Source organism: Carassius auratus, chromosome 29, assembly GCF_003368295.1.
Source record: "Carassius auratus strain Wakin chromosome 29, ASM336829v1, whole genome shotgun sequence".
NCBI lineage: Eukaryota > Metazoa > Chordata > Actinopteri > Cypriniformes > Cyprinidae > Carassius > Carassius auratus.
In genome coordinates, this window is record NC_039271.1 from 12,197,480 (window position 1) to 12,210,026 (window position 12,547).

Consider the following 12,547-nt stretch of genomic DNA (forward strand, 5'->3'; position numbering starts at 1 on the left):
CATGGCCTTTGTCTGGGCTGTCAGTCTACCTTCAGTGTGACTCTTGGAGTAACTCAAAAAGGTCTTAACAATTTGCAGTTCCAGATTGGCTTAATGGTTTTTCAAAAGACTTTGATTGTAAGCGTTGTTTTATTCAGGGTCAAAAAGAGAGATTTGTTTGGTGAAATCAAAGTGTAAAGACATACGTTTTGTGTGTGTGTGTGTATGTGTGTGTTGTGGGTAACAAGCGCAGCCTTTACTCTGTTTCAACAGCCAAGGAAAAAAAACATTTTGATTTGCCACAGGAAAAATGGGATCCTCAACATGTCCTGTCACTCCCTGGCAACAATTTTAATCTTGACTATATGGCTGGCTGGGTTTTTTTAATGAATATTGAGCAACAGGGCCTTTTCAATGCAGCAATGCCCTTAAAAATCTAAACCACAAGATGAACTACTGCTCCAATTTCATGGAGCATAGTAAGAAGGGCTTAAAGACAAATAATGGCTTGGGAAAGAAATTGCAGAAGAAAGTATGAGGCACTGTTAGGTTCACTTCCATAATTGTCCTAATTCCACATCCAAAAAGGTCTCAGACTGGGCAAAAACAATAACATAACAATAAGACATGCAGTGTATGTCAGATCCACAAACATTAGTCAGAAGTCCCCAGAGGCATCTATTGGTGAGACATGTATGGTGTTTTACAGCTTGTTTTTACACTCAAGGGACTTTGTCCTCCACTGGCATGTTTACCAATCTCTTATGGGTAAACACAACCATATATAGGCTTGTACATCCAGATATGGGGCTGAATTCGAAGTGTGGGATGAGAGAGTGGTGGTAAGAATCATTGTGGAGTAAACCGAGAGAACAAGAGACATTATATTTTTGGCTCTTATTGGCAGGGTGTCACAGGAGAAACATGCATTAGTGTTTTTCAGGTTTCAAAGAGCCTAAACTTCCTGAATACAAGGCCTGATGTGTAGCGGTGGGCATAATTTATGAAATATACACAAATGAAACACAAATTACTTATTCCTTAAATTCGAATTATAATTCAATATAATTCCAATCCAATCTCTAAATTAATTTATCTCTAAAAAAATGCAACTATAATCTACGTAGCCTATTTTACCGTTTTTAATAACCATTAATATGAAATTTTCTCTAAAATAATTAGAAGAGTAACAGTGAAACTAATCCAATCAATGCTTTGCTTTTGAAACCCCTTTATATAATCCTGCCAAAAGAGCCTATGATTAGCTCTAAGCATTAGAGAGAAAATACAGGCTCTCTGCAGTGAAATTCAAAACACCTCTCACCCCACTATGGCTGGGATGCTTTAGACGTTTCATGTTATCTGTGGTGCTCTGTGAGCGTCTCTCTGAGGGGCACCTTGTTACCATTGGCCTACATTCCCTATGATAGAATCAATGGCATTCAGACCTAAACTTTGAAGTGAATGCTGTATGTGCTGGGATGGATCAACAAGGGCCTTCTTTTTGGGAGGTTTGGGGTGAATAAAAGCATCACAGATTATGAGGATCTATGAAGATGCTCTTAAAGGAACAGAGACGTATCTACCTGTGCAACTCAACCGGAGGATTCAAGGAGACACTGAATGAGGAGGATGACCTAGTCTGTAGGTGATGTAATTGACTGGAACAAATATGACATTCGAGCAACAGTTTCACAGAGCCTCTCAAGGTCTTACATCAGAGACCAGCAAATCATATATTATGTTTACGGTGCGATGACAAGACCAAAGCGAATCTGCAGGCTTATGCCCCGTAGTCAGGTCATCCTTGGGGAGTAATTGTAATACAACGGGCTGCAGATGTTGTATAAAAGAAAACCATGAGGAGAGAGATGACATGAGCAGGAAATAAATGGAAGCACACGAGAAGATAATAACAAACCATGTGGCTTTGGCTTACTGACGTCCCTTTTTCCGAGTCCTGACATGGTACTGTTTTTATGCCACTCTAAAGTAGCGGTATCAGGATTGATGGTCAAAGAAAATGTTATTCACTGGAAATCCATTTTGATAAATTTACAGAAGATTACTCTCTTGAAATAAAGTGAGGAAACATATGGCGTGAGGTGTAAAGAAGACTTCTGCATTATAAACATTCCATGAGCAATTTCTATGTTTCGGTTCCGAAAACAGTTCTGGTGCGACACGTGTCTTTCACCGGTGTTCTGATGATTCACATGATGTCACAAACCGAATAACAGAAACGCCGCCCTGTATCTTTAATTACTGTGCACATTGTTTCCAATGATATGCACTCCACAGACATAGTGTCTTTAACTGGCGAACACATTTCCCATGGTTGTACACATACTTGCGCCTTTGATAACTGTCTGTGCACGTTGTTTTGTCTGACTGTACATGTACCGGCAGCATGCAGCACCTGCCGGCAATAAATTACATTATATTTGTCCCATATTTTCATTAATATACATACTGACTTCACCTTGGTCCACTAAATAAATAGAATGCTATTGTTATGTAAGTATGAGGGTTAGATTATTTAGTGTACAGGACATTTCAAGAGTGTTAAAACGGGTTAGAAATATGTATTTTCATGCATTTTAAATGTTTACTGCATCACACCATCTCCTGACTGCATTATTATTTGTAAAACAGGGGCTTTATGGGGAGTGTGCACATGGTTATAAGTACAACAGTTTATATTTCATTAATTCAGGGAAATGAACAAGTTTCTCAGTCCTCAAGGGACTGTTTGGCCAACCAGCTCATTCCTGCTTGAAAAGCAAAATGTTATAGATAGTGTAAAAATCATCAACTTTGAAGCCCACGCTGATTGATGGACTAGCATTACTCAACATCACTCACGTCCTTCCAGCAACACTATTTCTAACGATTCCCAACCCTACTAATAAAGAACATTTTAGGTTACCTGACCAAATTTCTTAACAGTATAATCATGTAGTATTTGGGAAATGTTACCTCTGTAGGGCTTATACAACATGCAATAAACTACTTCAGCTCAAAGACATCTAATGAAATCAGATGTGCATCAACATGCTAAAAATGTTCAGATCATTGCAAACTGTTGTGAGCAAACACACAAGAGATATTCAAACAATGTAGTTATTAATATTTTAACTTTAATAACATAATTTCCTCCCAATAACACAGTTTGTAGTCAAATCCATTGTATCCTGCCATATGGGCTGACATATTAACATCGAGAACCGCCATCTGTGTGTTATCTAGCACAGACAGTGTCAAAATCAGAAATGTCTTGATGGTTCATATTTGCATGCATCAAGTTTTAAAATGAAGAGGAATGTAATGAATTACTAGATTTCAAGAAATTCAGCACAGCTAGACAAGGATTAATATATTCAATATATCTTAAATAAATATTTGTGTGTGTGTGTGTGTATGTGTGTGTGTGCGTGTGTGTGTGTGTGTGTGTGTTTCAGGTGGCCTAATGAAATTCAGAGTATGGGTAGCCATACTTGGCCACACATACCTTGACTTCACATATTTATTATTCATATAATCTAATGTTTCTGAAATATATATATATATATATATATATATATATATATATATATATATATATACATATATATACATATATATATATATTAAATTAAATGTTCACTTACAGCAGGTGAACTCGTACATGCCTACAGTAGTGTATAAGCTGCCATTACCATGAACATATAGAACATTTACCCTGATATGTTACACAATCACAGAAGCATAAACTACTTTAATGCTCTCAAACCCCGGGACAAAAACAACCGGTGAGCCCATAGAAATAAGGAAAATTACTCTTGTCCCTTATCAGTGTACCACAAGGGCCTGAAACCCATGCATAAACACACATCCAAATGAAAATGGGCGCTTGCAGTCACCATTACACTCATCCTATCCCAGATTGGGCCTGCCACTACTCCGCCAACAGCAACTGCGTCTGAGCAAACATGACAAAGGTCGGGATAAATTGCTTGGCTGTTTTTTGGTACCAGATTAAAGCTATGGATCATTCATACACAGGGAGAATAAAAAAAAAAAAACAGGAAAGAGTGACAGGCAGCAGAAAAGGATTTTCCGAGTCATCGCTGCCTTCCTGCAGTAGGCAAATTAGGCACAGAGGAAAACTCCACCATTCCCGGAACAAACTAATTAGAGATGTGTTGGATGATGCATGACTTAAGCGTTTTCCCATTTTCTGGCAGCATTTCCAGTTTTAAAAAGCTGATAGGCCCCAACAGTAATTGTAAACCATAATTCCCACTGTGGAACATAATATCCAATGAGGCTCAAATTTCACAGTTCACATGACATTTGGGGTTCAAAATCTAATTTAATTAGAAACAAACAAACTGTTAAACTTTGAAACATTCAAAATAAAACCAATTTCAAAAAAGTCTGATGAATATTTAAAGCAGATTTTTTATTTTATTTCATGCATTCTGACTTATTTCCACTGCTATCTTCTGAATGAGTTTACAACCTCCCAAACAAAAACACATGAACAGGACGGAGAAACGATCTCTTATGTAAACAGATGCATATGATAAATAATGCGATCATCAGCAATAGACAGCGTATAAATAAAAACTGCATAATGTAACAGAGTAAAATGTTGATCTAGGAAGTGGAATAAGTCTGTGCAAGCTTTGGTGTTGATGGAAGTGATTTACTAGATTTATTATTTGATAAATAAATAGACAGATAGATAGATTTTTTTTCTTTGTTTAAAAGTATTAAAGTAGAGGCTCTGATCTTTATTTTGTTGTACTGCATATTAAAATATTCATACAGCAAAATATACTGGAGGCCATTACATTTTAATGGAAATCATCAAAATAGGTTACTTTGGTACTTAAAAAAAATGCTGGCAGGAAAAGAGTTAAAAAGTTGGATTCTCATGCTAAACATGACCAAAGCCTCATAAAACGAGTTGGACATATGATGGAGTATTCCTGTGCCAAATACACTCCCTCAGGGCTTGTATAAGTGTCTGAACCTTATTTTATTTTTATTTTTTTGTAAACATTATTATTTATTTTTTTATCAAGTTTGGCCCTGTATGATGTCATAAAGGGCAGAATTCCTTATATGGGCACTTTTACAGGAAGAGAGTGCACACACATCAACCAGAACCAGAGCAAGAGCATCCAGGTGCTTCATTCGGGTTACGTAAGTCGTCAGCAGCCCTGCACAGGACTTGCTCTAGAAGGATTTAACATTTTGTTTTTGACCGTACAATCAACAATATAAAGAAGGGTGTTTTTGGTTGTGAGAGAAAGATAACCTTGTTCAGCTTCCCAAAGAAGGGAATTAGTGTTAAGGTGATGAGATTTATGTCAATGTGACAGCTTGCAGATGATCGTTACGCAAAAGCTTTGTGTGCTCTTGACTCTTTAGCTCCACCTTGCATGCCTCCAGGAGCTCGACTGTTTTCAGAGAGAAGCGGTACAGCTCTATCTGTCTTTTATGATTCTGATAAAACAAAAGACTCCTTAGAGATATGAAGGATGAAATAATACTCTAGGAACTCAAGATTAACATGAGTTTGGCAGAAACTGTGAGTGTTATGTCCCCTTTAATATATGTGAGATGAGATCATGTTGATTCCTATTGAAATGACTGGATTTCACACATGACAATTCAGTGAAAAATGACCGAATCTTCATGCATGCACACCTAGGAATGATAAAAAAACCATGTTCGAACCCTCTGGCACCTCTTAGCATGTGACAACCATAGAGCACCAAAGGAACATCCTCTCAAATATAACAGCTTCTGACAGCACAACTTCCTTGAGTCCAGATATCGACCCAAAAGATCACCCTGGTAGATATAAGCACACTCAAACCACATTGTACCATTAGGGAATAGCCCAGAGGTCACTGTAAACGCCAAAGCATTAACCCTGTTAAAGTCTGGGTTTGTGCAAAGTTTGAACTTTATCCAACTGTCATGTGTTCCAAGAGCTTTAGGCCTGTGACCGGATGTTTGCCTCCCTCCTTTCCTTTGGCAAATTCACACTCTCACCTTTTTTTTTTCCCCACCTCCTGCAATAATCCGCACGCCTGCCGTGCTGGCATAAATAAATGCCCTCTCATGAATTCTGCATGCCTGCAGCTCACAGAAAGCTAATGACATCCATTACACCACACTTGGTCTGACAGGCTGTGTGTTTGCAAGTGTGTAGGAGGATGATGTAAAATGTTTTTCCGATTCACAATGAATTGAGTGTTAAATACTACAAAGCAGTCAGGCGATGTCTGCACTGTTAAGTCAATTGTCTCACCAATCGTGCATGTTCCAGTGTGTTCTTATCATCCAGCGGGCGAATTTCTTGCATTTTACACAAAAGGGGAACAAAAATCTGCAGTGCATCAAAATTGTGGTGAGAAGACTGCAATGGAAACCATTGCTTTCAACCGCCCAAATTAAGTAAAAAACATGCAGGCATGTCAGTCCCCAACCATGGCAGGAGGAACCACAGGGCAGCAGATGAGACTGACTGGGAGAACAAGCATTGCGTGAGCTGGGAGGCCTGGGATAACGGGAGTGGAAGGATGTAAAGACATGAAAGAAAGCAAAAGATGAGAGTTGAACATGGAGGTCCTCCATTACTGTTTATTAGTGTAATTGGCCAGTAAATGCTCCAGTAAGTTGTAGCTTTGAGGCTGAAGGGCTGGCCATATTGGCAGAAACCCATTAAGCTAGAAAAAGAGTGAGAGATAGCAGAGCATGGCATCTTTAGTCACAGCATCTTCGCCTGCCATGGTTTGCGTGGAATTTCCCTTGAGTTTTTAAACTAAATAGTACATAACTTAATTGGGTCTTGTTAAGGATCATTATGGCAGATAATTCCATTAATGCAGACAGAGACACCAGAGTTTGCAAACTACTGTGGTGGACAAATAGACCTTAGAACTTTAGAACTTTATAAGGTTTAAACTCATGCAGGTGAAAAGAAGTAATTTCACTGCATTTCACAAAGTATTGTACATTCGCTACATTTCAAATGTTTGGGGTTCATAAGATTTTTTTTGTTTCTTTTAAAAAGTTAAATTTTACTGTATTGACACAAAATACAGTCAAATTATTAATATTGAGAAATGTAAACTATTTATTACAATTTTTAAATATTTATTTTCATTTTAATTTATTTTAATACGTAAATTATTCCTGTGATGCAAAGCTGAAGTTTCAGCAGCCAGTGTTCAGTGTCAAAGTATCCTTCAGAAATCATTCTTATATGATGATTTTCTGTTTAAGAATCAATTAATATTTTTATGTTGATTGTCATGTTCAAAATGACTGTCATGCTTAATATTTTGTGGAAACTGTGAAACATTTTTTCTGAATTCTTTGTTGAAAATTAATTTTTAGATTAAAAGTTTTTGTAACAATTTTACAGTATTTACTGTCACTTTTGATCAATGAATTGTGTCCTTGCTAAATAAAAGTATTAATTTCTTTAAAAAAAAAAAAAAAAAAAAAACATTCTGACCCCAATTATATTGGCTAAAAACAGAATGTGAAAATATTATGTCCAAATTCACAGTATTGATTTAACAGAAGGTTTTAATTCTAATGTGTGCATCCAATGGACACTTTATTATCCCATGAGGCCACAGAGGAATTATGAATCTAATAAAGCCACATAGCAGACATAGGTCTGTATAATGTAGTATGTCTAAATTACACTCATACAAACTAGAAATCCATCAAACTAAAAATGAAGAAAGTTATATTCAAAATGGCAAACATGCTTTGATTTGTTTACGTTATGATGGTAGACAGAAGCAAATCAAAAGAACAAATGTAGACAGTGATCAGGAAGGGAGTCAGAGGGGAGAAGATGCTGTTTTTGGCCTGCTGGGATAATCCTCAATGCTAAAATCCATTCACTGATTTATGCTTGATAAAAACCCATGACTTCAACTACCATCGCCACTGAACGCAGGATCATTTGATATGAATTAAGTTTATCCATTTGAAACAAATGATCCAAAACCCGCTTTGAGTAGACTAACTTCTCTGCCGCTATGACAACAACACAAAAGCTAGTTAAAAATTCATTGCTATCATGAATTTAAGCCAGAAAAGTATGGGTCTCGTTGTAAATAGAGTATTCAAACCACCGAGTAAATGAACCCAGTGACAGAGAAACCCACAAAAACAGCCATTACACACAATATTCCTCTTTTGCACGCAGCATTTTATGATACAATGAATGCCACAATGATTGTTGTAGGGAAGGAAAGAAATTCTTCCTCTGCATTTCTTGGACTCGGTCCGCACCAGTTCCCATTCACACACACACACATGCAGAAATAACAATCAGTGTGGCTCCCTAGACTCAGCACTGTGAGGTGGAAAAAGCCCAAGTCTAATTCTCTCTTAATAGCACACGAACAAAAACACACATACGAGGAACAATCTTGGTATCACAAACACACACACACACCCTCAAACTAACGCCTGAACTGAGGAGATTGGATTCTGGCTGACAGGCTGATTGTCTAGGTTATTTGGCATTAGGTTAATTTATGCCTTTCAGTGTTAAAAGTTTACAGGACGCCAAGCTTTAATTGAACTGAAACTGGGGGTTAAAGATCTTTGATGATAAACATAAAAACCTCAGCAACTTTTGACTGACATATTTAATGAAATGTTAAATGTATGAGTGGGGACCGGATTTAGATTCACCAGCAAGATCTGTTAGAGATATTTTGAAGACAACATCTGTGGTGAGGAAGTGAAAATGAAAAATAATAACAAGTGACATTCCTTTTTGATCAATCAGATTTGACTGTCACGTCTTTCCCAGTTTGTCTGCTTCAGCTGTAGGCTGACGAGTTCATTAAAACAGATCAATCTCATGATGTTAAATCATGTTTAGCCTCCGTTTCCCTGTTGACAGAAATGAGGGAGAAGTATGGAATCATGGGGCGTCTTCCTGATCTGCTTCTCTGTTTATTCACTGCAACTTTACATTCGAAAGGAAGTAGAGAATCATGACATGCTGGAATTTATGAGCACTACACATACAGTAAGGAGGGCATATATGGACTATTGTGGTTATTCACTGCTGTCAAGTTAATTTAAACAGCTAAGATATGCTGAGCAGAATATGAATACATTATCACATGAATATAATATAATATAATATGTAAACCTATAAAACACCTCATTGAGCCATGGTGATTATGTGAGAAAAGCAAGTTTGAGTAGCTCACATCATTTCCAGATCCTCTTCTCCCCATCATATCCCGTATATAAAAACAATTACGACATATTTAAATAATACACTGTAATGTCTATTATCCATTACAAAAACTTTAGATTTTTTAGTCAGTTAATATTTAAATATATACTACTATAACATAATAAACCTACTAAAATGTGATTTATTGCTGTCATAGCAAAGCTAAACGTTTATCTGCCATCACTCCAGTCTTCAGTGATCCTTCAGAATTCAATATAATATGCTCGTTTGCTGCTCATTTGCTGCTCAAGAAACATTTCTTATTAATTATCATCAATTAAAATAGTTTTGCTGCTTAATGTTGTTGTGGAAACCATGACACATTTTTTTTCAGAATACTTAAAAAACTTCAAAGTAACAGCATATAGTCACTTAAGATCATATTCTCAGCTCATAAAATGCATATAATCAGAATGTAAAATTAAGATAAAACACTATTCAAGATTCTCCAGAAATGTCTAAAACCACACTAACAACTCAAAATACCACAGTTGTAGAGATGGATTGAGGCTGCAGAGCAGAAATAAAAAGGAAGTGGTTACCAACACATTTTCATCTTTTTTTTTCATTATTTCCTCTTTTTCTCCCACTTAGAGGCAGTGTTGACCGCAGTCACAGACAAGTTTTGTCATGACAACCTAATTCACAGGTATTTGAGAGTCGCTTCACAAGCCATCAGTGTCAGAATGTGCTCTGCCTTTAATGGATCCAAGTGACAAATCATCTAGACCTTTCTTGTTCTCTCTCCTCATCCCTTTCTCCTTCTCTCCATCTCACAATCTCTTCTGTATCTCCCCCTTCTCAACTTCTGTAACAATGCCCATGAAGCATTTCTCAAGCAACAAGGCATAGTTTCTTGTCGGGTTTTTTTTTTTTTTTTTTTTTTTAATTGCACTGGAAAATCTGATTCTAAATAATGAATAATGCAATAGAAAGCGAAGCTGATATACACATTTAAAACACATTCTTTCTTTTCTGATGGCACCCATTAACTGCAGAGGGTCCATTGGTGAGCAAGTGATGTAAATTTAAAAAAAAAAAACATTGTAAAACTTTTCCTAATTTGTTCAGATGAAGTAACAAACTCTTTTTTTAACTGAAATGTTCCTTTAAGATAAAAGCTTTATGCTGAGGTAGAACATGTCAAATTAAGTGTGAACAATGGTCAGAAGAAACACAGCATGTGAAAAAGAAGAACTGCAGATGGAGATGGGAGGAGATTGAGGGATGATCTGTGAGTGGAGAAAAGGAGAAGCGAGGAGTCCTTCAGGGTCCACTGCACGGCTAGTGAAAGTAGCCACCAGCTCAAATTAGAAACCATGTGGTGACAAGTGTGAGAAAATCTCATTAACCCTCCATCCGCCCAGAGCACTGATTCATCTGTCTTTACATGATGCCTTTCAGCAAGCCTGGATTACAGCGATTCTCCCGTGTGCCATTCAGCACTTGAGTTCATTTACTGTAGCGCAGGATTCAGCATGCTTTGGGAAGAGGAACTGGATTGGGACCAAACATGCGTGTAAATAACACAATCATGTAGAGAGACATCAAGTGTCTTGTCTTTCATGACCGTGAAATCAGGAGACGATTAAGAAATGAGCAAAAGGCAATTAGCAGAAATGCGTGTAATCTGCTATAGCATTCATGGATGATATCTGTTAAAAATAAGTCCCTTTAATCATAATCCATTCATAGGGATCATTCATTATAATGCCCAAGGCTTTTTTAGCACCCAAAATCATCAAACAAGAATGCAGGATTTGGTCACTACGGTGTTTGTTTGTGCTAAATTGTAATGAGGTAAATGACATGACATGTCAAGTAATGTGTTCTAATATGACATACTCCATCAACAGCTATTTCAATGGCATTCCTATCATTTTTGTATACTTAAATGGAGGCTTTTGTGATGTTTCATTATATTTAATGCATAAAAAGTAGGCTACTTCAGAGAACTGAAATCAAGCAATTATGCACTTAGACACACTGTAACATTAAATCGTACATGCAGTGAATACTTGGCTTTGAAAAATATTAACGTTTCTGCATGCATTTGATGTTAAACATGCAGCACATTATACTAAATCTAACTGATGAGACTAAAATGCTTTTTGCATGTTCCGCTGAAGCCTCAGAGCATGTTTTGTTGCATGATTTGCATCCCTGAGCATCCTTCATGCGCGTGGGTAACAATTATGGGCAACACTTTATCAACAGTAAGCAATTTAACCATTTAAACAAACACCAGTGCGAGTTCCCTGAATATTTAACACTTTTAAATCCATGTCTAACCACCTTTTTTTTTCAACTGTAATGCCTGGTGAAGGCTCGTGCATCACTGCAACAGTTGAAATACGATTTTCACGTTAAAGTAGGCTATCTATTCACTTCGGTGCACTTCATCTCAAAGATAAGTTTCTAAGATGAGAGGAGCAGTACGTACCTTTCCGGGGATTTACAATATGTCCGCAAGTCTGCAAGTCCAGTTATTTGGCATCGTCACAGTGAATTCCACAAAAGCAGCCTCACCTGCTCCAGAAGCAGCTCTAGGCAACGGAGGATGAACTCAAAGCGGAGATGCTGTGAAGAGAGTCGAGCTGCGGATGGCCACTGACTCTCTCCGGGAGGTGGTAGTCCGCCCAGGGATCCGGGAGCGGCTGTCACTCCTGACTATCCCTCTCGCGGACCTGACAGCTCGAGCCACCCGCTCTCACGAGCCAAACCCTGGACAAACAAACGCGCCTCGCCGCTGTAACGGCTCCCGCACCCACCGCGTGGCGCTGTTGTCTCCAAAACAACGTAGGTTTGAGGAAAGGGAACACTTTCAGCGCTGTCTCGAGACAGCTTTTACTTTATTAGTTGTATAAATGAAAAATAGAGTAAGCTGTTTTTTGGGGGACCGAATCTCCAGGTGACTCTCTCCACAATGATTACTTCACGCCGCGCGAAAACTAATTTGTCTTTATTAAATCATTTTAAACGTCACATTGACTGCAGCTCATCTTGACTAAAATCTAAACACTTGAAAACACCATGTGAGGGGCCATTATAATGTTTGAAGAGGGAATTTGTCAATTCAGCCTAATAAATATAAAACTGCTTAAAATGAGTGTTAAGTCATTGTTCTCTATTCACACGTGCACATGCTTAAGATCAAAAGATAACACATGGTCAAAATAAATAATATTTCTACCTTTCTAACTAGAAAGATGTTAGAAAGATAGAAGATGTTAATTATGTATCACCACAAAGCTGCCCTGTTTTTCTGTTAAATTCATCCAGCAG

At 37.5% G+C, this 12,547-nt stretch overlaps 1 protein-coding gene across 1 annotated transcript in view; it reads right to left on the reverse strand.

The window, feature by feature from the left end:
• Positions 1–12,099, reverse strand: part of LOC113048087 (neuron navigator 3-like) — a 295,342-nt gene extending 283,243 nt beyond the window's left edge. Inside the window, exon 1 of the mRNA XM_026209608.1 lies at positions 11,706–12,099. The gene's annotated coding sequence lies outside the window, so the exon portion shown is untranslated. The remainder of the gene's footprint in view (positions 1–11,705) is intronic.
• Positions 12,100–12,547: the final 448 nt, after the last annotated feature.